General features: G+C 29.1%; 1 protein-coding gene across 3 annotated transcripts in view; it reads left to right on the top strand.

Moving 5' to 3' along the window:
* The window catches only part of LOC129984583 (adenylate cyclase type 2-like), a 150,767-nt gene that overhangs the window by 36,757 nt on the left and 86,385 nt on the right, over positions 1–27,625 (top strand). Inside the window, exon 1 of one of the 3 annotated variants that reach the window (XM_056094501.1) lies at positions 8,646–8,665. The exons of the other annotated variants lie outside the window; for them this stretch is intronic. The gene's annotated coding sequence lies outside the window, so the exon portion shown is untranslated. Of the gene's footprint in view, positions 1–8,645; positions 8,666–27,625 lie in introns of those variants that run through there. 3 annotated transcript variants of the gene reach the window in all.

Below are 27,625 nucleotides of genomic sequence, written 5' to 3'. Positions count from 1 at the left end.
TGTAAATTACGAATAATTGTAAAAAATTATATGCATGATTGTGTATATAACTTTCACCTAAAAGAATATAGAGTACACTTTACTGTATGTTGCAACAGAATGTTTTTGTAGGATCGAAACTAATTATTACAATTCTTGGGAAAAATTTACATTTTTAAATGTATTTGCGATTTCTTCATTATAATACTTTTTAACAGTTTAACTATTTATTTAAAATGTGCATAAAAAAATATAAAATTTTAACTGATTTTAGCATTAAATGTTTTTTTAAACACATCGGCTGTTACAACTCTTGTTTTCGGTAATAAGCAAGTTGTTACATGTATAGCTTAAGCTGCAGCAATAAAAACAAGAATATTGAAAAAAAAATCTGTTTATCATTTTTTTATTGATAAAAGTACTTAAGGCGCTAGGTAATTATTTGAGATTGTGGTAATAATTGATACTACATGGTTTACAATAAAAGGAAGATAAAATTATTTAACTAATCAACATAAAATTTAGTTTCCACTAGAGTCTCAGATAATATTAGCAAATGATAGGTTGCTCCTATCGCACACATTTTGCAAATTAGCATTAAACCCATTCTCTTTCATCGAAGTGTGGGTCATGGTAGCCTATTGGTAATGTCTTTGTTTCATGGACCGGAGAGTTCTTGTTTCAAAACCCGATCTCCCTAATGAACCGTCTCGTACGCTGAGTTGGTGTTGTATCCGCTACATCTGTTAAGATTGAACATATCTTCTCCACACTGGCGCTAAAGGATTAGAGCAGGCATCTTGAAGCCATTTTCATCGTCTGTTTAAAATTACGTGGTCTCTCTTAAAATAATAATCCAATAATCGTGTTTCTGCATAACGGAGTTGTTAATGTAATATATTGTAACTTCATATTTCGTCAGAGTTGTAAACTAGAGCGAAAATATTCGTCAGGATATGTATGTTTGTCCCAATTCTTCTTTATTTTTTTTCTTTGTTTTTCTCTTTCTGATTTTTTTTCCTTTCTTCTTGCCTCTATTTCTTATTATGTCGTCGTATTCTTTTTCCGTTGCTTCTTTATCTGGCGGCTTAATTAATTAAAAAAAATATTATTAATTAAGACTGTGTTCGACTCTTTCAAAGGTGAATCCTTAGATAAAAGGGGGCATTTTAATTAATTTTTGAGAGCGAATTTTCATATTTTTTGTTCATTATGCGAGGTGCTCTATAAGCCAGGTTTTAGCATAATCACTAAAATCAAATTGAGATAAATAAAAATAAACTTAACAAAAAAAATGCAATGCCAAAGGGTAAAAAAACGAATCCTCCGTGTGTGAAGCGAGAATATTATGTATCACCTCACCTCAGCTCATTAAATTTTGCTACAATCCAGCATTAAAAAATATAAATAAAATAAGTTTGAGGTTTCATAACTAAATATAATTTATGCTTAGTTTTATTCGTACTCAAACATACACACGCAAAGAAACTGTCTGAATCTCTAGACGCCAAAACGGAACAGAAAATATTGATAGGAATATTTTTAATACCTCCCAGCGTTACAGACGCACTCGGAAACTCTATATATTGATATGAAACTGCATTTGCCTTCCAGCTTGTCGGCAGGAATATTTTTAGTGAATTTTACTGTTTATTTTTACATTTTGCAGTATAATTTTAGTATTGAATCATTTATTAAAATTTTTTTTATTAAATTATTATTATTAAAATTACTTGCTTATTTATTAATAATGCCTCATAGATAGTTAAATATAAATTAATATAAATAATTGATTATAATAGATACAATATTATAAATCTTTCCTGATGTTCTGAGTTTAAAAATTGTTTTTTTTATTATAGTGATAGTCATTCTTTGAAACAGTCTTTATTACGAATTGTTTGAAAAAAATTGAATTTTTATTATGATCCTATCATTTTAGAATAATTCTAATTCCATTTAACCATTCTATAATCCAAAAAATAACCAATAAAAATTTATAGAATGCATATACTGAAAATAAAAAAATAACAAAAGAATTCATAATATTGTTTATTTTTCTATTTCAAAATGAAGACATCAGAAAACAAGATCAAATATTTATATGGACAGAACAGCCGTTCTGTGAATTTTATTGCGGTTGTTGCCACCAATTTGGTGCGGAACTCTTGTGTGAAAAAGAATGCACTTTTCTCTTCTTGTCTCCTGCAAATAAAGTAAACAAACAGAATAATCTAAAAAAATGATCGGAATTTTGCAGGAAAGCCTGATGATTACGCTAATATAAACGTTACAAAGCGTTTATACTTTATTCAAATAGACGGATCATAAATTGACACACCTCGCCAAGTCTCTGGCTTAAAGGTTTGTTCTCAATCTTTCTAGACACAATAATTCTTTCAAATTCAGCAGTTTGTCTCATTCGCATATAAAATATTATCTGACACAGACGAGAATACAAATATTTTCGTCTTTTCTAGAATTTCTTCTAGATAGTTTCCTTTTCATATATTAATCGCAAAGGAATTGGAATTCGCTGAAAATTCCGAGCATATTTTTGTGCCATTTCACGCGCAAAGCTTAGAGTTTACTTCATTTACAGAGCTTTGAATATATAAATAAAAAAAGTCGTCAAATATAATAACACTTCGAAGCTACGCGATAGGTGAGATCGTCGAGATATGGGAAAGTAAAAGTCACAAAACTCGGTTTCTAGATTTGCATATAAAAATATGCAAATTTTAATTACAGGCTGATTTGGGAGAAAACAATGTTAAAAAGTGAGGAAGAAAAGCAGGTAAATAATGCAATAAAGGAAAAGTATGCAATAAAGATTGTTTAATTTGGAAGAAAAACCTGTAATAAAGAAAATAGTTTTCATACATATCGATACAAAATTAATATAAAAGTAAATATAAGCGTTTTACAAAATGGAGTTGTTATGAAACTGCTGGCTTCATAAAATCAAATAATCTCATCTAAATGACTAAACAATATTTTTTTTCGTGTAAAATTTCTTCACAGCATGTTAATAACATTTTTATTTTTTGTCATGTAGATAGAATATATTCCCCGCTATATTCTATAAATGCTTAGTTGGTATTTTTTTTTCTCTTATACGGGGCATGCATAAAGTATTGTAATCGTCAAAAGATTCGAGCTCGAGATTTTGACGAATCTTTACTTTTTATGCACCCTTGAGTCCGAAAAACACATTTCTGAAATGTCTGTCAAAAAGGATAACTCAAAAGCCGTTTGAGCCAAATGTATGGTATGTGGTCTTTACATTAAATTTGTAATTTCTATTAAATTTTGAATGAATCAATTCTCGGGAAATCCTTTGATGAAATACAATGGAACACGATAACTTTATAATTCAAGTTAGAAAGATAAAATTTAAAACTTATATTTAGCATCTAAAATACAGGTCAAATTTTGAATCAAATCCGCCTAGGGGTTTGGTGATCTATTTTCGTGTGCATTTAAAGGAGTTAACTTAAAAACGCGATGTTCTAGTTAAATGAAATTTGGTACACAGTTATATCATGTAAAGTTTAAATTTGTATGTGGTTTTGAAACAAATCCATTCAAGATTTGTTTGTGAAATTTTGATTCAGGTAAATGCGATAGTTTAAATGTGTAACAATTTAATCTGGTATGAGATTACTAAAATTGTATTTGTGCGTCAATTTTTATTTTATTCTGTTAAAATAAAGGTGTTCAAAATACAGCTGTATTTGTGTTTTTTTTTCCTTCACTATACTACGAAATACAAAACACTCATATGTACGATTCTGAAAATAAAAATGTGAGTACTTACACCTTTATTTGAGAGTATAAGAAAGTTTCGAGTATACCACTCCCACTGATTTTGATTGAATCGATTTTTCTGTTAAATATGTCTTGCAGTGGCCAATTACTTATTTGTTAGATGCTAGATTTGTATTTGTTAGATTTGTAAAATGCTGTGTTGATATTCCAGAATTTGATATTACTATTCATTTCAGTAACCCGAGATTACCACTTTTCGACTACCTTGAAGTTTCCAATTATGATCTCGATGTTTAGATTCATATTATTTACAAGATGTTTAACGTTTTTAATGATATTCATTAAAAGATTCGGATAAAAATTATTATTTCTTATCATTTCATTATTAACGCTTTTATTAATTTATGAATATGATGTCATTCTTTTTGTTTTATATCGCATTTTATACCTCAATCACTTTCGGCTGCCGCTGTCTGTAGGGAAAATTAACGTCAGTCGTCAGTGTCTGACGTGGCCTGAATGGAAAGTTCAATGTCAGTCATCGCTGACTGACGGGGCGCTTAACGTGTTAAAAAAATATTAATTTCATTCGATAATTTTTCTTTTTATACTTCTTTCTGCTGTTATTTTTAACTATAGCAGAAATAAATTTTCTCTTTTTCTATTTTTACTACTGAATGCATAATGAAAAGCATAAAATGAATAGGATGAGTTTTCAATCTTTATAACTCGGCTTACACGATGATATTAAAATTTAAATTTAAATACAAGATGATAGCCAAGACAGAGAAATCCGACCAATCGAAAGAATACAAGAATGTAGAATATAAGACGGTATAAGTCAACCATCTAACTCTCCGACCCGCCCTAAGGCACACGGATTTAAACCATAAAACTGAATGACCGGACCGCCGCAACAGCAATTGGCGGGAACTGTGGTTGAGTCCTAAGGGCCGTCACCGGCCACGGTACAACCCTCCCCGAAGGAAGTACGTCCCGTCATCGATGGGAGGAGCCAGATCCCCCACCTATTAGTGTACCCTCCAGGGTGGCGAGATCCAACCACCATGCCGGAAGCATCTCATCCTCATTTCGAGGTGCCCCCCCCGAGGGTCTATAAGAGGGTATAAACAAATTCTTTAAAAACTGATATTTGTACTGTATTCTAAGAAGAAAACTTTAGATCTTAATTGAAAAAAGGTCTTTGCCTGTTGTGCAACCAGTAATTTTTTGAGATAAATATAAAATGGAGGGATTTAGTAAATTCTATTTTTTTTCTCTGTTTAATTTTCTATTAAAATAATTTATTTTATTTTTCCATTGCAAAAGTTGACTGTACAATTATACAGTTAATTGTTTGTTAGCAGTAGTACAGTTAATTGTATGATTAAAGTTACAGTTAGTGTATATGGCAGTTTCATAATGACCAGTGTTTTTCTAACTCTGGTCTTAACAGTTATTTTTAATAACTAAATGAAACAGCTCAACTCTTTGGTGTTAGAAAATTATTTGTGATGCCTTTATTGTGTGCTTATTTGTAAAGAGAAAAAATTGACCTTGGATTCGCATGTTAGTAAATTGAATACAAAGCTTGTAAACAGAAATTCCAATCAACACCCCCTCCCCACCAGAGTTTAAGAAAATGGTAATTCTCACCAAACCAATTTTTTTCAGCTGGTTTTTCTAACTTTAGAATAGCAGTGCTATCTCAAAAAACTAAATTGGGTAAATGAATTTCAAGTATTGAAAATACGGGTTTAGAACAGCAACTCAAAATTCTTGATATAATCAAATATTTTATTAACATTTACAGATAGTGGCAGAAAAAACATTACAAGATTTTTTTATGTGTAACTGAATTTCCAATCATACGTCCTAACTGTAACCAGTAATAGAAATGTATTCTTCTTTTATTTTAATAATGTAGATAATACTAATGACATAACGAATAAAAATGAAGCAATTGCTGATTGTTCCACTGTTTGAAATGAATCCCTAAATGATTAGATTAACATTGTCCTTATATAGTAATGGCATTCCTTTTTAAAAGTTGAAACGAGCTAATTACGCTTTTTAAAAAAATTAGAAAATGAATTGAAAATGCCTTAAAACAAATTTCAAAAGCAGCAAATAATTATTTGTATTTACTTTTTACACTTAATTTCTGTAGACTTTTTCCTGCCATCATTATTTGGTTTTTTTGCAATAACTATTGATTTATTCGTTTATTTTTTCATTCATAAATAAAATTCCGCATCCTTATTTAAAAATACCTTCTAATTTAAGGGATAGCGATACCTTATTGAAACAATTCCAGAGAATGTCAGAACTGAAACCGGATGTTTCTTTTATCTTTTTTGTTGCAATTGTAATAGAATGATTTTGTACAAAGAATTTTTTTTTCAGTTATAAATTTAGCTTCGACAATTACTTACGACAAACAAAATAGATAAGATGTTTTAACTCAAATCATTTAACTTAGTCATATCCGGAATATGCGCTAAAAGAAAATAACTTACCGCCAAAAAATTCGAACCGAGATTTTGATTCTTCTCTTTGTATCAGACATTAGTGAGGTTGACTAAATTATTTTTGTGGTAATTTTTATCTGTTTGTCTTTATATATATTTCCTTAATAGCCAGTGAAGTAATTAGTGTAAGGACAGGCAGAGCAAGTGCCCTGGGTGCCATTACCAGAGGGTACACAATTATGAAATAAATTAAATTTAAAAAAAGAGTATTTTTTTTATCCTTATTCTTCAGAACTAAAACAAACTTCTTAAAAATGATTTTGCAGATTTCTTGAGAGTGGTAGGAGTTCTTGATCTTAAGGTTCTTAACCTCCAGGCATAATAAGATAAATGAACAGATTAATTGCATGACGATAAATTTACTTATTCTTGAAAACGAACTCATTTCAGTAGTTCTATTTATTCAGTTACCTAAGTTAATTTTGAGATTCAAGTTACTATTTAAGTTCCGCCTACATCATTTCTGACATAGACAACGAGTTGTGAACGTTGAAAAATACTATTTTTTTTTTATTAATAAGAGTAAATATTTCTCCATTATATAAAGGAATCATGGAGTAGTATTTGATAAATGTAAAATCTGACTTATTTATATTAAATTCGAAAGATCCTATTTCTGTCCATAAAACATTTTTAGTTATCAGTAAAAGCACAATTAATGTTTTGAAATTCCTAACAGATTGCTTACAATTACAATATATTTGAAATTCCTGACAGATTGCTTACAATTACAATATATTTGAAATTCCTAACAGATTGCTTAGAATTACAATAAATTTGAAATTCCTAACAGATTGCTTAGAATTACAATAAATTTGAAATTCCTAACAGATTGCTTAGAATTACAATAAATTTGAAATTCCTAACAGATTGCTTAGAATTACAATAAATTAAACTGAATTTAAATATTAATAAATTTTATTAATAATAAAAGTACTATGTAAAGAAATTAAGGGGAAAAAAGCTTTTGTGTAATGGGAAAAGGCGCGGACGGAAAAAGAAACGAGCAATTTAATGGATGTTTTTGCTATATTTTGAGCTGGAATGAATTTATTTTGTTGTAATTTTGATATAAAAAACACACAAAATGTGCATTGAGATTCCCCCTTTAATAATATAAGGGCTACAGTAATAATATTAAGACTGTAATTAAAAAATTGAGATGATGCACCATTTTGATTTTTACTCTGGGCGCCATTTTATGTAGGTACGCTTCTGGTAATAAAGCAAAAATGCCATTAGAAAAATGAAGTTTAGTGTTTAATTAAATTAAATCATTCAACATGTAGACTATATATTTGTCCTCATGTATGTTAATATAGTTGATTCCAAAATACAACCAAATAGATGAAATAGTATGTGGCCTTGCATACCATTATATAATCATTATACATTTTGGATTCAGTTAATTAATGGAATATATCAAAATACATATTCGAGTTTCTTGCTGTCAGTATATATAATCGTTCACCAACATTTGTAACGCTGGGCGGAGTTAAGAAAATTCCCGCCCTTTTGGTCTGTCTTATTATCGGATACGAAATCCCAATTTCTGTTTTGGCATATAGCAACTGATACAGACTATTTTCACATATAATTGGACTGATTTATAGCTGTATAAATAAGCTAATAATGAATAAAAATTAGTAATGGGATCATAAACTTCACATTTTTTTAATGTTCTTTTATGCTGGATTGCCAGGAATGTTAATGAGCTGAAGTCACAATTTTTATTATTACTAATGTTTTCTTCCTGCATTACTTTTATGTTGTATTTTTCTCTTAGTGGTACATTTTTCTATTGTCGATTTTAGTAATTAATTTTAATTTGAGTGCTCACAGATATTATATATAAAGAAAATCCCATTGTAAGGAAACAAACCTGCTGATGTTGCCACATATTTACATCTAAAGTGTACTTCAAATAATATTTTTATTTAAGAATTCTTCCAATGTGCATGAGATTTTCCACTTTAAATTTCATTTAGTAAATCTAAAACTTAGATCTGAGATATTGCGAACAAGATAACAGCCCACCTATACGGGCACGTCTTCTAGTAAGAAAATATGACGCAACATTATGAAAAGGCATACGAAAAAGTCTCTAAAAAAAAATTCTGGTGGATTTTTTTATCTGAGAGTTGTCTTTATCTGCATAGTTTATTCAACAATCATTCTGTAAATATATGGCGATTTAGCCATTATCTGGTCGACTTTTAAACATTTACTTTCACAATCTAGAATTGAAAGCTATTTTGAAGCCTTCAGAAATATTCAGATAAAAATGGTATGCTTTAAATCGAATTTCTAAAGCTTAATTCATTAAATTTTAATACTTTTTGCTGGATTTGCTACAATGTAAGCAATTTGGAATTTTTAATTAGGTAAGATTATTTTATTTAAACAATTTTTATAAATATTAAGTAATAAACGCATTAAAAATGTTTAGAATTGTATGTATTCATATAAAAAGTATATTGCCGACAGCTATTTATTATGAAATCAAAATAACATATTGATCAAGATTCGTTAGAAAATGAATTACATGAAGTGCATTTGCTAAGCCATCGACCATCAACATATGAGACATTTTTAGCTTCCATCGGTATATATTGAACTTAACATTCCACCGGTTCAAGCCACTCAGACTGATATTTGTTCGTTTGTTTTGCCTGTTTCGGACATAGCAAGGAAAAATGCTGGACGTAAAGAATGCTGGGAAATCGACTGGATTATTTGAAAACTGTCGTTATCGCAGTACTTTCATGACCCGATGAACTGTTTTTTCAAATAATGACACCTGATATGGCACAGATAATCATCTTTTTAACTTCATTCATTGAGTTTTTTGAGAAACGTATTTTTAAAATCAATTTCCATATTGTATGGTTTTAATCGTTTCAACAACATTGTTTTTGCTTTCAGATTTGTTCTCTACGTTTTTACCATACTAATAAAGTCGTTATTTATTTTTTTAAAATAGTTTTCGGTATTTTCTGCATTTTAGTTTGTTTTATATATTTTCTTATTATGAAAGATTTTAATCAGTTTTGTTTCAAATTCACTATCTGGTGAAATAAGAATTTAATTAAAGTAAATAAACTAATTGATGATTAAGTTAGAAAATTTTTAAATATACTTTTATGTGGAACAACAATTGTACAAAATTTTCAAATTTTAGTACGTCATCAAGCAAATGAATATCGATACCAAAATTACATTTTTTTTTCCCGAGCATCAAGAAGGTAAATTTAAAAGATGCAATAAATGACATTATACGCATTACTTTTTTTAAAAAACAGAAAAATAATAAGATTAAACACAGAGCAACTCCGGAAATAGTAAGGACATATAAAACTCGACTAATTTCACAACAAAAGAATACGACGCACATTTTCTATTTGCTTAACAGGTTTGAGATTATTATGATTATAAAAGATAACCTTATTTTGACTTGCAGCTTTAATTAAAATTAAAAACAAATAGTTGATGGAATGAAATATTTTGACTTTCGTTAGTGATCATGTCTTTATACTGAATGCGTTTTATTTCTCATATAATAATTATATTCTTCAAATACATTTAAGTTTTAATGATTAAAGAGTATAATGAGTCATTTTCTAAACAATAAGCGGAATTTCAGTTTTAAAAGGCATGCTATTAAAGAATTAATATTAATCAGAAGTCCTTGATGTTTGTTCCGTGTTCTCATAAAAAAAATTATTAATTCTATATGCATTGGAAATCTGTTTCAATAATTCAAGATAAAATTCAGCAACATTATAAAGTTTTTTGGAAATTAAAGCTGTCGTAGCAAGTGCTGTCTGAATTGCAAGCCAACTGTGACAGAGTGAGACAGCAATACAATGTTAAAGGCCAAGATCATTATTAAAAAGAAGTGTACGTTTTATTTCAACTGGATCGAACTGAAACAGTCGGTGAGTCAGACAGACAATGCTACCCTTGGCCGACAGCGCTCTCCTAGTGGCAGATCCAGGTCAATGGTATGAGTCAGGTGTGAGATTGAGATATTGGAAAGGAAGAAAAAAAAAGCTCGAGTACGATGCTTTCTTCGGCGAAACTTCCTGTCAATGAACACGAGCGGTTTAATGGCATTGACTGTACTGTTTATCTTTGTTATGAAGGTTGTGGCGGAACTAAATACACGTACTCACAAGATGAAAATATTTACTTCTATCCGCCTTCGTCGACTAACATGTTCGTTCGTAATATTACTTTCTTAGATGGTAAAGAATATTTAAAGTTGCACTTTAATGTTGTGAAAATGTGTGTAATGTTGGGAAAATTCAAAGGGAAATTTAAATTTATGTGGAAATAACCTTTTTCTATGCCCTTTTTTCGAAATAAAGTATCCAAATTTTATGGCTGAAGGCAAATTTTATGGCTTATGAAAATTCAGTTTGACAATCATATCATGTTAAATCTAAACAAAACGTAATTTAACAATTTATAAGCCGACGGTACTAAAAAATACTGTTTAAATCATGCTGATTCTTCACGTGACTTTTTTCTGATGGTATTCGAAACAACATGATGAGCGTATTTCCAACAGCAAGTTGTATACATCAGCTAAAAACAGGAATTAAAATCTCTCCTTATTAAATCAATTAATAATTTTTCTCTTTCATGCGCTTATTTTTCGTCAAAATTTGCGCGGAAATTAAAAAACAAAATTGAAAAATTCATAGTAAAAACATTTGGTAATTAAAGGGTTTAAAAAGAATTGTCATACTTTCCAAAATACTTTTAATGGCGAGTAAAATGTCTTCCAAATTTTTAAAAATCAAAATGTGTAAAAGAAAAATTCAGATCAGATTCAGAAATCAGAAGGAAGCTAAAAATCTATAATTAGAAATCAAAACAAAATGCAATTATCTCCCGAAACTTATCAAATGAAAGTCATCACGAAATCACGTCATTCATTGAGTTAAATCGGCCACTTGCAGCCGCAAAATAGCTCTCGAGTTGCTTGTAAATACGGCATCAATATAAATTAAACTCCGTCGAGAAGTTGACCTTCCCTCGTTCTGTACATTTCAGTATGTGAGTGGGATAGCTCCAAAGTGCAACGACAGAAATGAATTTCTATATGTGATGTATACCAAATTGGTAGATCTGTATCCGAGACAGGCTTGACTTGCAGAATTTGTTTTTCCGTTTTAGTTCCAAATTACCGTAATTATTAGATAAACAGAAACAGTATTTTTTATGTGACGGAATTCATTTTATTAGTCATTTTTGCAGTAACAACATTTGTTGTGAATCATAGGTACTATAGTGATTCGCTATGACCACACTGATCATGAAAAATATGAAATAATAAATAAAATTTCAAATATGATTCATTGTATATTTCTTAGAAGAGCAATATTTAGAGTAAAAGAATTGAGAATCATCTTAAGAGGCTCGGTCATTTGATATGCAATTGATTGTATGGAATTTGCAAAACTCTTTCGAACAATGCAAGTCATGAATATAATTGTAATCCACCATGACCAATTTGATCATGGAATGTGAAATAATAAAGAAAATTTCAAGTATGATACAAATTGTGTATTTCTTGAAAAGAGCAATATTTGGAGTAAAAGAATTTTGAATCATCTTAAGCAACTCTTTCAATTAAAATGCAATCGCATGACGTCTGTAGAAACTCTTACATGAATGGATCATGAACTCTTTGTAGAAATGAATCATGTCGCTATCTATAAATCTTTGTAACAGTTCAATTGCAATTGAAAAAAATCGCGCGTCTGAATAATACTAACAATGAATTAACGTTGGTCTCAAGTACATGATAACGCAAAATTGTCCGGCTTCGTAATCTCCGGTCTAACCAGCCATTATATGTTCGTGATTTAATTCGCATCGAATCAATTAAATTCCTAGCAGACAGTTGTCTCAATATTTTAATTGATATATACTGCTGAGAACAATATATTTGCTTTTAAAAATGTGGAAATTACTTCATATCAGCAATAATCTTGAAATCTTAACAGGTAAATGTTTAAAAGAAATTTAAAATGCGTGTATCATTTTTATGCGGTTCGACATCGTTATCTTTAAGTACAACTGATAAAGAACACACACATTGGCGCTCTTTTTTGTAGACATGCTATTCAAGTTTCGCTTTTATTTTTATTTCCATATTTCGCCAAATTTTAACGAATTTCCACGTTTTAGACCTATTGGAATCCAAACAAAAAAAATTGGATTATCTAAGATGATGATTGCTAATGCTAATTCTGAAACATCACAACTTAGAAAGATAAAATTTGATACTTGATCTTTATACCAAAAGTAAAGATTTCTATTAAGTTTTGACCAAATTTGTCAACGAAAATTTGTCATCTGTTCACTTTTATGTGAACTTAATAACTCAAAGACGGAGCAATCTAGAAGATGCAATTCGGCGCATCGTTTTATCACCACAATTGCAAATTTGAAGATACCATTGTAGGTTGAATCACCATAATTGTATATTCAAGACATCAAATTTTGAATCGAGTCCATCGATGGATTGACTGTCTCTTTGTTTGCCTATTCATAAGTACTAAACGCGATAACCCAGTAATCAAATAAGCTAGATAACTGAGATTTTGTATAAAAGTTAAACATGTTAGTCATAGACGTATCAAATTTCGGACCAAGCAGGACTAAAGAAAAGGATTTAAAAAGCATATTGTGCGATTTAAGAATCCTCATTCTATTTTACTGTACAGAAAAGTAATGAAAAAGAACGTTTTTCCAGAGTTCTATGTTAGTTGTATTTTTCTTTTTATTTCTTTTCCGACATGGATTTTCAGTGTCCTACTATTTTGCCTTATTCGAACGTCATTGCGTACAAAGTTGATTTAATTAATGTAAAATTCCTTTATTTATTGCTTGATAAAAAAAAGTTATCTTCTCCATATTTTATCTCGTTGCTATTTTTGGGAAACCAAAAGCAACTAGCACATGCGCAAAAGCGCTATGTTTTCTTATCTGATAATTGAAAACAGTTCTTTCTATTGAACTACGAAGCATGAAATAAAAAATTTCATATTATATATGTATATACAGTATTCGGAGAACGTATTTCCTTCTACTGCTTCCTTTAAGTAATATATTTGACATAAATTCAGTATTATAGTTAGGATTATTTCTTTTGTTTCAGTGAATTTCGGATGCATGTAATTGTTTTCTAATGCAAAATCCCTTTCTACGCTCAGCTATATCGAAAATACGTTCAATCATGAAGTATATGATTCAGATCCATAAAATTCATGTTAAAGGCTAAAGCCCTTTACGGCGTTTACATGAACACCTAACTTCGCTTCTAAAATTGTTAAATCCATTTATAAATGGGTAGGAATAGGTTTAGGATTCACTTTCAACTGTTTTTAAACAATTTAAATCAATCAAATCCATAATTTTCAGCTATAGTCCGTTGTATAAAAGCCTATTTTTCCAAGGAATTTTGTTAATTTTTTTCTAATAAAAAAATAATTGTTTGGAAAACATTTTCGACGTTATTTTGTTGACTGTGACTGAAACTATTTATTCTATATTGCTTTACATTTTTTAAAGAGAAAGCATATGTATAATCGTGGGATAAAATTATGTGTCTATCAGCTGGAACATTGCACCGATCGTGTTACATGGAGGGAAGCTAGGATGGAAAGAGAAGGCCTGTGTTTTCGATTTCTGTTGGAATATTATTGTGGAAGATTAGAATTTTTGAAAATGACAGACCTTTACTCTGTGTCTCGAAGTTTTTAAATAGCTTTGGTAATCTTTACTTAAGGCTGCTCGACGATTTCTGCTCTTTATTTTGAGTTTCGCTAAAGTTCGTTTTATGTAATTAAGTAAATATTTTTATTTATATGCATTTTAACTTTTTTATTTTAAATATAACTGTAGTTAATTTTTTTATTATGAATTAATTGTATTGAAAATGACTCAGTGAAATCAACAAAGGCTTTCTGCAGCATCAAAAATGCTTCAAATAGCGAATCTGAGCATACTTCTCTGTGGTGTATCTTGGGTCATGCTAAATCTGCTACACAAGTATAGTTGTACAGAAGTAGAGGTTGTTGTTGTTGTTTCAAGTGCGAGAGATTTTACCCATCTTTGCACGTCACCGCAATACTCCCTTAATCGTACCTTACAGAGCTCCAGTAGCATAATTTGGTGGAACATCCACAAAATCAAAGTGGTGAGTACATTCGCCACGAAGTTTAACCTGTGTATTCTTTTAGACCTAAATAGGTTACCTACAACTTTTTTTTAATTTAAAGTTTAAAGGGTAATGCATCACAAAGGGTTAAAGAGTAGGAGTAAAACTGCATATTGCAATTTCATTAAAGATACCAATGTCCTTCAAAAATATATATATATAAATTAGAGTGAGATATCTTTTCAAGTAAGAAAGACAAGGTAAAATTAGTAAGAATCTCTGTTCAAAACATTATTTTCAATTAAAATCAGAGGGACATGGCAAAAACCACAAATTGGTGCAGATTGCCATAAGAGCAATTGTCTATATAAGTTGTGAGTACCCAATGTGCAGTCGAGTTAAAATCGCATTATAATTCCGGCTCAATGACTCGAGTCCAAAGAGTCCAGGTAATACTTCGTAGTTTTTATTATCTATTCCCTGATTTTAATCTAATCTGCTTCCTAATTTTGGGAATTATTCAGTATCCTCTTCGGTTGTGAGCCCTTAATAACATAAAGAAGAGACTGGGAACGATACGCATCAGGAGATTTTAATGATTTTTTTTAGAAAAAGATAATTTTGAAAAAATGTTGAGAAAAAAAAAGCGCCAGTACATATTTTTATAAATTATTAGAGCAATAATTGCTTTTTGAAGGCATTCATCTGTTTTGCTTATGTCTGTTAAATGTGCTTTCCTTTTAATCAAAAAATTTCTCCTATATAAAAGTCTCAGGGCAATTCATAATTTAATTGCAAGAGAAAGCGAATCGTAGACTTTGTGTATGAGGTTAAAAATATTTCATTTATTATGGAATGCACATGTGGCATTTTCAACTAAACCTCTTTTGGACAGCTGCGATAGATTTCAGCTCATTCAACTGAAAAATATTATTCTCTTTCAGTGACTCGAGGCTTAACTATAATTCAGTAGAAATAGAATAGTCTTCAGTAGAATAGTCTTGATTTAAATTTCTATATATAAACGTTCTGACGAGATGGGGGGGGGAATAAGGTAAATAGCGTTTCCTATTCCTATTTTATGAATTCTCTGTAATGCAAATGAGATTCATATTTAAATAAAGTATTCAGATTTATTCTAATATTATTGCATATAAAGTCATCATACAAACTTTTTAATAAATTGGAATTTATTACGGGTACAAAAAAAATAGCAGATATTTGTTTCAGCAACAGTTTCTATTTAATTTTGTATTATTGCTGTGGGAAATTATAAAAAATGTCTAGGAATTTTATACATTTTTTTCATTTTTATTTATTCTTGTTTATGTTTGTAAAAAAGAAATTTTATAATCGATTCTCATTTGTTTTTTGATATTTTAGAATTATGAAATTTTGTACATTTTCGTATTCACCATGACAATGCATTATTTTTATATATTATGAATTTATTATTTTATTGATATAATTAAATTTTGATTCTATTCTAGTGGAATCACCTGTAAGGATAGAGTTTTGTGAAAATTGATTTCTAAATTTCATAATAATTTTAGTGATGAATAATAAATTAAAATGGAAAATAAACTTTTTTAGCACTTTAATTAGTGCTTTTAAAACTTGTTTTGTAATTCTTTCCCGTTTATAATTTTTGTTGTAAAATCCTTTGTTTTGGACGTTTAAAACGAATTGATTATTTTAATCATTTCTATAGCTCGAATGATTGGATTCGATTTCTAACATATATATTTTTCACAAATCAAACAAATTTTCCATTCCTCTTAATTAAACTTCTCATTAGTATTATATTTTTAATTGCCATTGAAATGTAAAAAGAAATTATTCACATTTTTTCAATCGTACTTCTTTGACGTTAAGGTGTACGTACACACTATAAGATTTTTTTTTTAAATTTTAACTTTAAAAATCCAGTTTTTTCACAGTAGGTCATTAATATATATTTAAACTCATTTCAGTGGGAGAAAAACATATTACACTAATTATTAATTAAATAATATTTAATGAGCTAATTAGTATAATTTTTGAAACATGATACCTTAAATTATAATTTGTACAGACATACAATTATAGTTGGAAATGATGCCTAATATTAGTCTTTATGTTGTCTGCCACATTCAAGTTATAAAAATATATAGTTTTTTTTAATAATTTTTTCATTAACAATGAATTAAAAAAAGCGAGATTTTTTCTGTAATTTTAACATTTAAATAGCTATTAAAAATTTATTTTTATAAATATAACTTTGATTGAGACACAAAATATCTGCTGTTTCATACAGATTATTTTGATATATAAATAATTGTATTTGGTTCATTTCTTGTTGAGTTATGATTGTTTGAATGAAGCAACAGAGTGTAAAAATATCATTCTTCAGAAAATGAGTTTTAAAAAACCGTAACTAGAGTTTTTAATGAAAGCACCTCAAGAAAAATAATTATAACTCGAGGAATATTCTGAATAGTGACAACATCTTCGTATCGTTTGAAAGCTAAAGGATCAGAGAACATTATTAAACAATAAAAAAAATCGATATTTTGAGGGATTTCCGAAGTTTCAAGTGTGTACGTACACCTTAATTTAAAATTTATTAATGCTTTTATATACCACAAAGTGAAATAAATCGTTTGCTAATTTTCATCTACCCCTCATATTGAAAATATTTTAATTGATAATCATCGAAGTTTTTTACCTCTGATTTAAAAGCAAAGCTAGATTTTCTCTCGAACGCTCAGATGAAGCATTTTATCAAAATTTATACTCTGTCATATGCCATTGCATAAACTGTACATTCCAAATTATTCTTCTAATCGGATCCGCATTTTTTCTTCTGAAATGCCTTTTACGAATTCAGAATCTTTGCGAATTTCAATACCCGAGTAAGCCGTTCTGAATATACAAGTGAATAAATAAAGCTTCCTAAATACTTGAGGATTTATGAATTAGTTCTTTAATTTATGCAAGCATTCTGCATGTAGGTAGGTGAGATAAATTTTTCAGTACGGCAAGATATTTTAAATTTTTTTCTGAAGTAATTTGTGTCCGGCAGCCTTGTTTTAAAATCCTCTTTTTATTTCATCCTCTTACTTCGCATGAGACAATTTATTTAAGTCCGCAATCTCTCCACCTTCCATAATAAATATGCGTTTATACTTAGAAAATAACATTATGTATTTAACATGTATTGGCTATATTGTTAGTACAGGATATTTATTCTTTCTAATCTTGATTTCAATAACTAATTTCTAAATCGTTAGAAAAAGGTATTAAAATAATTCTAAATAAAGCAAAAAAATATTTTATATTATTTAGGCCAATAAATGTATTGCTGGAAGGAAAAACAAGGTCTAAATTTTTATACTGATCCAAATCCTATCAGTTATATTAGGGAGAATATTCTGGACATACTAGCGTTTAAACAAAAGCAGGTTCACACCTCTGTGACTAAAACTGACCGAGTTATGAAGAAATTTCATTATTTTTTATTAGTCAACGGCTGCCTCGAGCCTATTGACATATCCTTTATAAAGTTGCCTACTTGAATGGTCTAAAATTGTCTAAAACATTGATATTCCGAGCTACGTAACTCTGTAGGTATTGCTCGCTAAAGAATGGAATTTTATGGATTTTTTTTGTTAAAGATGTTATTAAATTTTTTTAAATATTCTAGACGCATTAAAAGAATCGATGGACTTTGTAATTTAGTTTTTGAACTTTTTCAGTAGTACGTTTGATTGAAACAATAAACTATAATCCTACATTATGCGTGTAAACTATAAACCGATTGGATGTATAGTTATTTTAAAGGAGTTGGAATCTTTTTAATAAAATATTCTTAGTATATTTTAAATATAATACTTTTTTACTTATCATTGACTTTAATAATATATGAAATAATATTTTTAAAACCTATTTGGAAGTAGTTTTTAATTGGTGTTTTGTCTGTTACATTGAAATCTACAGAACTTAGATTTTGAAAGACATGGGAAAAACTAAAGTTTAGAGAGATTTAAAAGTTAAACTTTAAGTAGCCTTAATTTTTAAAATTAAGTGGCTTTACAAAGAATTTATTTTAAAGATGCAGATGAACTGAATTTATTGCATACTTAGATATCTATATTCTATTTTTACTAAGTTTATTTAGGGTTTCAAGTAATAAAAAAACTTATAGCACGATCAAATTAAGGTGACAGAATAATGTGTTTGTATGCTGTAATGTATGAAACATTTCAAAGAAATAACGCTTACTGAATTACATTAGTGTCGGATTTTTCAAAATTCAAAGGATGCACGCTTCTCTTTTTAAAGCTGGGGGTTCTTAATTTTAAAAACTCCAATTTGATTCAGATGACTGTTTCTCTAGAAGTAAAGAAAAAAATTCATAGCTGTAACGAAATATTTAAAATCCAAAGAAAATTCAAAAGAAAATTGTATACAAAAGAAAACTACAGGCGATATTGTGTTTATTATTTACATCTTTAAGTTTACAGTAAATACTAAGAAATATTTCTTCAAAATCTTCCAAATAGAAAAAGATTTTACTTTTAAAAAAACCTACGACAAACAAATACGTAAAGAAAATTATTTCTATTCAATGATTTATATTGTAATCCAATTCAGATAAAACAATGTGTCAAGGGACTTTCGGAAAGAAATTACAAATCTGATCTAATCAGAATGAATTACGTCCGTATTTTTTTAACTTTATTTACATTTATTATTCACATAGCAATTTTAATGTATATTTTTTGTTGGAAATAATATCAACAAAACAACTTAAATTCATTACTTTTTTTTATTAAGATGATTTTAGTAGATATACATTTCTTTTATCTTTATGCTAAAAACTTAATTTATTATCGCGTGAGCTAATTTTTTTTTTATCTTTCATTAAGATTCTTTTCTACGTTCATGAAATTGAGCGCCCATTTGTTTGTTTGAACTTCACACATTCCTTGATGGATTTTACGTTACTTGATACTTAGAAGTATTAACTGAGCTGTGAAAAACTCTCTATTCCCCTTTTTTCGGGATTGAAATGGAGATTAAAAGACTTTTTTTCTGGGGTAAGGGGGGGGGGTCCACGATAACTTCTGAACGAATCATCATGCAAACATTATCTTTGCATCATAAAATTCAAAGCATTAATTTTATAGTAACATCACCGTAAATTCATTACTATACAGTTTTGATCAATTTTTAAAAAATTTTAACATGTAGCTCTTATTATTTCCATTTTTATACAATTTTTAACCGATGACTTACAAGTATTCGAACATTTTTTTTCTCACAAATATTTATAACAAATATACGGGGACTGCGAGAACAACAGCTAGTGGACTAAAAAGTTAAAAAAAAACACATAAATCGGCACCGATGGAGTTTTTAGCTGTTTAATAAGGTTTAATTCCTCATCGAATTCAGTTCTAATGTAGTGATATTGTTCATGCCAAAATTAACAATGATGTGTCATAAAAGAATGTAAATGAAGATCTCCTCTCTTGAACCAGTTTTGCTGATTTAAGCGTAATAAAATCACCTTATCTTAACTGCGTGGGACAAATTTTTCTTATCAACTGCACGTGGGAAATATCGGTCACGGTTACGTGGGATTTTCACCAACATGAATAATAACTAAAGCTTTCGTTGTAAATGCCAAAATGTGGCTGTCAATCACTAATAAGCCTCAATAGGTGCTGATCGCCAACTCGGTGACAACTGGCAGTCATCTGTTTTCAGAACGATTTTAAGTGATGGATACTTAATTCACCTTTCTTCTGTTTTTGACCGATAAGATAGGAAAAAAATAAAAAATCTTTCCTGACAAGGTTGTTGCATCCACTTGATGAATTTGTTTATCCAGCTGATGGGCTTAAGAAAATGTGTCGAGGACTGGGTGATTTTTCAATGCAATGTTTTCTATCCTTCTGCGATTGATTCAAAATACCAGCTGGGTGATTTTGTCTATCAACTTTGTCATTACTGCATTTGATTAGTGTTATGGATTATGCGCATCATGATATCAATAATCAAAACAAGATTTTGGCGATATAGTTTGGTTTTAGTGGTCATCAAAAAGCGCCAAGAAAGAATTTCGCCAAATTATAAAAATATATTCAAATGAAGTGTGTGTATATATATAATATAATATAATATAATGTACACAAAAAAATTGCTAAAACGGCGAAATTTCTTCTTGGCGCTTTTTGGTCGCCAATACAACTGGCAAATACCATTTTTGCCTCAAAAATTATATTGAAATGAAGTTTCTAATGTTGAACAGAAAATTTAATTATGCTCTTGTTTATCCTAATATTGAAAACAGACGAAAATATATGATTGGATAAGAAATGACACTTTAAATGTTCTAATCTGTCATTTTATTTTTTAGGTCATTATTGAAATTGGTTAGTGTTATTGATATCCCTTCGCGTAATATAAATAACATTTTCAAAATAAATTTTTGGCTTCAAAAAAACTGGCATTTCTTAGTTTATGAAATTTTTAGCGAAACGATAATCTTTTTCCATTATTCGTGATTGTAATATACGGAATAATAAAAACTATATGATAGGTAAAAAAATCATTAATTTTTATTGCTTATTTTTGTACATATTTGAGGCATGAAAAATGAAATTGTCTTCAGCTAACATTATTTCCATGACCTAAAATTATTTGCACTTTAATTGATTGATATGCAGTTTTAGTACTTGTGCATGTAGAAAATGAATATTCAATAATTTTTTGTTTGATTAAATATGTAAATTATGAATAAGTTTTTGTTTGATTAATTTTTAGTTTGAATTTTGAATAATTTTTTTTGTTTAAAGATATAAATTTTGAGCAATTTTTTAAAAATAATAATTAAAATTAATAATTATTTCTAATTTTACTGCTAAAAAGACTTTTTGGTTCTTAGTTTTCACCATTCTTTTACTCTGTCGAGCGCCCTCGCATAAAGAAATTATTCATAAAGTTATTCAAAAAAGTAGCTACAATTTTGAAATATTTTCATCCTGATGATGAAACATTAATCATATGAAATCGTTCAAATTCGAATATTTTTTTTATTGCTTAATAATGTTCTCTGATCGTTTAGCTTGCAAATGATACCAAGATATTGTCAATATTCGAAATATTTCTGGAGTTATAATTATTTTTCTTGAGGTGCTTTCATTAAAAACTCTAGTTACGGTGTTTTTAAAACTCATTTTATGAAGAATGATATTTTTCAACTATGTTGCTTCATTCAAACAATCATAACTCAACAAGAAATTAAACAAATACAGTTATTTAAATATCAAAATAATCTGTATAAAATAGCGGATGTTTTGTGCCTCAATCAAAGTTATATTTATAGTAATAAATTTTTAATAGCTGTTTAAAAGTTAAAATGACAGAAAAAATCTCGCTTTTTCTATTCATCGTTGATGAAAAAATTGTTTTAAAAAAACTATACATTTTTATAACTTGTTTGAGACAGACAACATGAAGACTCATATTAGGCATAATTTCCAACTAGAATTGTGTGTCTGTACAAATTAGAATTTAAGATATCATGCTTCAAAAAATAGGCTAATTAGCTCATTAAATATTATTTAATTAATTAATAATTAGTGTAATAAGATTTCTTCTCACTGAAATGAGTTTAAACATATATTAATAACCTACTGTGAAAAAACTGGATTTTTAAAGTTAAAATTTAAAAAAAAAATCTTTAAGTGTGTACGTACACCTTTTTCTTTTTCTTAATCTTGCATAATAAAATAAAAGATAAGCATTATACTAATTAACATTTTAGATAAAGAGACATTTAAAATAATTTACTAATCAATTTAACTTAGCTTGAAAATTTTATAAAATTCAAAATTTTCCGAATTTTAAAAAGGGGAATCTGCATTTAATTATTCTGATAAAAACAGATTCAATTATAAGCATATAGCTTTATGAAAATTTAGAACACTGTGTAAAAGTATTATTATTTCCATTGAAAGTAAAAAAAAAATCCAAACTTAAATATTCGATGCTCTAAATCGCTATTCATAATAGATTATTCTAAATTACTCACTTTTATCGAAGCATGTCTTCCGAATTTAATGGATCATAAATTTCGAAAATCGCTTCTTAAATGCTCGTTTTTTTTTCTTGTTAAATCAGCGCGCATCAATCATTCTTGAAAAAAAATCTGTGCTTATAAAAAAAATGGAATGTTCTGATTTGATTTCTAATTACGAATAAATTCATGTCATTTAAAATTTAAATTCTTTGATTTTTCTTCTTTCTCATCTAACTGTTCTTAATCCTTATTATTCCCAAGAACAAATTCTTGTTCTACATCTCTTTTTAGATTCTTTTGTTTGCTTTGAATTATTTAATGATGTACAGTATTATTGTACAAGTTTAAAAATGCTTCTTATATTTTGAAAGTGATAAAAAAATTCCAAATTTTGACAGAAAACTTGTTTATTAGACCGAAATCGGCAGAGATTCAATCCTATAATGTCATCTAAAAACGTTAAAAAATGAAATTTATTCGAAAAATAAAAAATAATCATTGGAAACAACCAAGTATCTCCGATATCTTTTATATTTTTATATCAAATAAAACAATTTTTTTTGTGTGTAATCAGGAAATTAAATAAATTCTTAAGTCAGAAATTTCATATGTTACTTCAAATTTGCCGGAAAAAAATATTATCAAACATATCTGATGTTCAAAACTACTGATAAAGAATTGCAAATAATTAAACTATTAATTTTTTCATGCATTCAACAATTCTGACTAATCAATATTAAAGACATCGTTTATAAAACACGTTGTGAAAGAAATAAAGTATAAATGATACAATAAACTTGCAATCGTTGGTATATTTGGGGATCGTATTCTTCATGGTTCTCAAGAAGGTGCATTAAAATACATGATTATTCGCTTTAATAAATCCAAGGACGTGATATAGGTCTTTCATTCTAAGTCAATTCCTCCTATTTCGGGACTGCTATTTCTTTGTGTTTATCTTCATCCTAATCCATTATTTGTTTCTTTTTTTATCAGATGTATTTCTATTCCTATTTGATATTACATAACCCGACTTTTTTTATATCACGACATCAAAAGCAAACAGCTAACAATGCAATGGAATGAAATAATATCATTCTTGTTTCTTCGCTCGTTTCAGTGATTACTTTCCTGTATATCGTCATGAAGCTGAATCGTCGTGCACAATTTGACAAAAAAATATATATAGATGCATTATCTAGAAGCAACCCGTAACATTGAAAAATAGAGAACTTGCCTCCGACTTGTAGAACTCTGAATCTATGTATTTAAATAATATTCAAGAATATTTATCCAGAATTTTAAAGAACTATCTAGAATTTTCTAACACATAAACAATAAATGACAATACGAGTTAAAAATGCCAACTCTGAGGCTATTCTTCTATGACCGGAATTGGTACTACTGATTAATGTTTTGATGCTCTGTCAATTGAGCCACATAAAAATTATTTAGAAGGCATTATAGGAACCTGTTGTTATTATTATGTTTCTTATTCTTGTGAGATTTTGTCCCTTAATCGTCGTGGCATGCCTAATGCTGCCACAGTTTTTGATCCTCAAATCTATAACCTGAAATTATATACCTCAGAGACATTAAAATTCGATTAGAAAATTTACCCATAATCCTCAAATACCAAGTGTTCTATAGATTCTTAATTGAATTAGTAAAACAGTACATTTTCGAAATATAAAGTGTTATCTAATTAAAAACAGTTCAAGAATTAAACAAGTTTTGTTAAGTTATATTTAAAATTTACCTCTTAAAATTCCTACATTGTACCTCTCCACTCCATTGTTAAAATTTACCTCTTAAAATTCCTACATTGTACCTCTCCACTCCATTGTTAAAATTTACCTCTTAAAATTCCTACATTGTACCTCTCCACTCCATTGTTAAAATTTACCTCTTAAAATTCCTACATTGTACCTCTCCACTCCATTGTTAAAATTTACCTCTTAAAATTCCTACATTGTACCTCTCCACTCCATTGTTAAAATTTACCTCTTAAAATTCCTACATTGTACCTCTCCACTCCATTGTTAAAATTTACGTCTTAAAATTCCTACATTGTTGATGGTTTGGTACAAAACTAATGTTCGAATATTTTGTACTTTTATTTTATTGTTTTTGAAGTGAAACCTGAAACGATGAAATATGAATTGCTTATCATTGGAAACCAGTAGGCTTTTCATATCCGCATTGTATGAAAAAGCCAAATTGTTAAGATTAATATTTAATTATGCAAATCCACATTTTTAGAAATCAGAGAATTATTTAAAAGTACCTGGGAGACCGAGTTCGTTCGGCAGTTTTGGTAAAATCGTATTTTTTCGGAGAAATTATTTAGATACGAATCATATACTGATAACATACGAATAGTTTTCAATCTTACCTACATATAAATTGGTCAATTAAATAAAAAAAAATCACAAATGCACTTAGTTTAACAAATTATTCGAAACAATCTGCTATATTACACTATTCATTTTACAGTTTATTTATCATTACTTATATGTTTGAATTTATACTCATTTTTACCATGGTGAAGTTGTGTACGAGGTGGCGCTGTATGACATTGTCAGCATGAGAGTAGATAGCTAGTTATAAAGAAACATTTTTTGTGCAAAATTTAGTTTTTTTTCAGGAAATACACCTATATAAACTTAAAAGGCAGAACCTTATCTAAACATAAAATTTGATCCAAATTCTTAGAGCCGTTTCCGAGATACACGACATAAATAAATTTAAATACAAGAATTGCTTGTTTAACCCTTTCTAGAGCCCGTGAGAAGTATGCTTCCCACCAAATTCATCAATGTTTGTATGAATTTATGTAGGTTGGCATGACAATTTTTTAGAAAGACAGAAACTTAGATACTTCAGTTCTTTTTCTTACTCAAAATAATGTGCCTTGATTTGTTACTTAATTATTAATGAACCAAATTAATTAATCAAATTAAATTTATCTAATAATTTAAATGAGTCCCTTTTCTTATTCTAATTTCAAGCCTAAAAATATTTGAACATAATATGACTAGAAAAAAATGGCCCTTTAAAGGGTTAAAGTTATAAGATGTACAATTCTCATGCTAAAACTGTGTTAACTTTCCTTCATCTAGCTAGCTGCAATTTTTTTTATCTCTCTTTTTCAAATATACAACACGGTGGACTTCTTGTATACAGCCGACCACCCCTCCATCACTGAATGAAAAACAACAAACGACGGACTGACAAGCTTTCGATAAACGGATTTCTCCCAAAATTTATTTTATTATTATTATTATTTTGAAGATCGCATATCATATACATTTCGTCCATCTTGTCTTTTTCAATTTTAAGTTAATGTGAGCAGATATTGGCCGACATAATTAAAAAAGGGCTTTATCAAAATCGGGTGGGTGGTGATTTAGAACATGGAAATTTTTTTAAAATCTGGAAGTCAGATTTTTTCCCCACCGATTCCCTGTTTTGACTTTTTGTTAACGCATTATATACGATAAAAATTAAAACTTAGTTTAATGTTAACGTAAAAATCAGATTTCTGTGTATATATCTCATTTATCTCATATCAGCGATCTTGTCAAACTGCTTTGTGTTGATATCCAAAAATCAGATGCTTGTCATTAAAAGATATCGAGTTTTATTTACTTTTGTGTGAAAAGATGTCTAATCTTCCGATTTGATGACGAGTGAGATAGCCAAATGGAAATCGGCGGCATTAGCATGCAATGACGTCATGCGTGACGCCATGAGACTCTGCGTGACAGATTTTTCTAAACTTTTATTTGTTCACGACCTCTTCCGTCAACTTAAGTTCGGTTATTTGCTACCTAACTGGCGAAATGTTGGCACAGGTTTTTGTTTAACAAGATTGAGACGCGCTTTTATTGTTTTTCACGATGACTGTCCCGATGACATTTATGTTGTTGTCAAGCGACTCGTAAAAACATCGTCTGTTATTATGGAAGCATTGAAAATCATCTTAGGAGTACTTCGTAAAAATGTTCCATCACCCCCTCCTTAAAAAAAGGGGGGGCGAGTATTCTTCTCTTTTCTAGTATACTTCTATAATATTAGAAAATGGGATAATTTAGATGGGTATTTTTATCTCATTTATTAACAATATCTCAGATCTGATTGTCACAGATTAAGTAGCAAAGGTTTTTGTATAAAATCTCATGCATATTTGCGGAGTACTGAAAAAATAAAAAATGTATTTCAAGTACACTTAATTGCAAATATCAAAAACTGGCTACTCTGACCCGTCCGAAGGCTCACAGACCGGACCATCGCGACAACAACACCGGCAGGAACTGTAGTTGAGTCCTAAGGGCCATCACCGGCCACGGTACAACCCTTCCGTTTGGAAGTACGTCCCGTCATTGACGGGCGGTAGCCAATCCCCACCTCTTTTTGTATCCACTAGGGCGGAAAGAACCAACCACAATACCAAAACTTCTCATCCTCATTTTTGAGGTGTCCCTCCAATAGGAGAAATTAATTAGAGCAATTGCAAATGTACAAGGTGATTCAAAATTCTTGGTACAAACTTGGAGGGGAAGTAGAGAAGGATATGAATAATATTCACATTGGGAACCCAGATTGCAATACATTTCTTTAGTCGGAGATGTAAAATGCCTCAATTCAACTAAAAGAAGATATTTAGTTCATAACTTCTAGACTAGTGAATTAGTCTAATGAAATGTTCAACTAATATACAATTATTTAAAACAATCATTTATTGTAATAGGGATGGTGTGATCTCGATTCGTAACCTAATGTCATGAATGGAAATAGTGTGCATAGACTTCAGTAGTGATGTTCCATTAGAGACAAAACATCTTGTTTAGTTAAATTGAGACGCCCTGTATTTATACTAAAGAAATAGATTGCGAATTGGGTTTTCTGTGTGAATATTAGTCGTATTCTTGTTCTCTACCTCCTCTCTAAGCTTGTACCATGAATTTGGAATAGTTCTGTATAACAGAAATAACGTTTTCTTGCAGTTTGATTTTCTCCTTTCATAGTAAAAAATATAAATAACGTGCAATTGCAAAATTAGCTTTTATTCTCGCTTAGCTTTATTCACACACC

This window comes from Argiope bruennichi, chromosome 9 (genome assembly GCF_947563725.1).
Source record: "Argiope bruennichi chromosome 9, qqArgBrue1.1, whole genome shotgun sequence".
Taxonomy (NCBI): domain Eukaryota; kingdom Metazoa; phylum Arthropoda; class Arachnida; order Araneae; family Araneidae; genus Argiope; species Argiope bruennichi.
The sequence above is the reverse complement of the archived record's forward strand: the minus strand, read 5'-3'. Positions and strand labels throughout refer to the sequence as shown.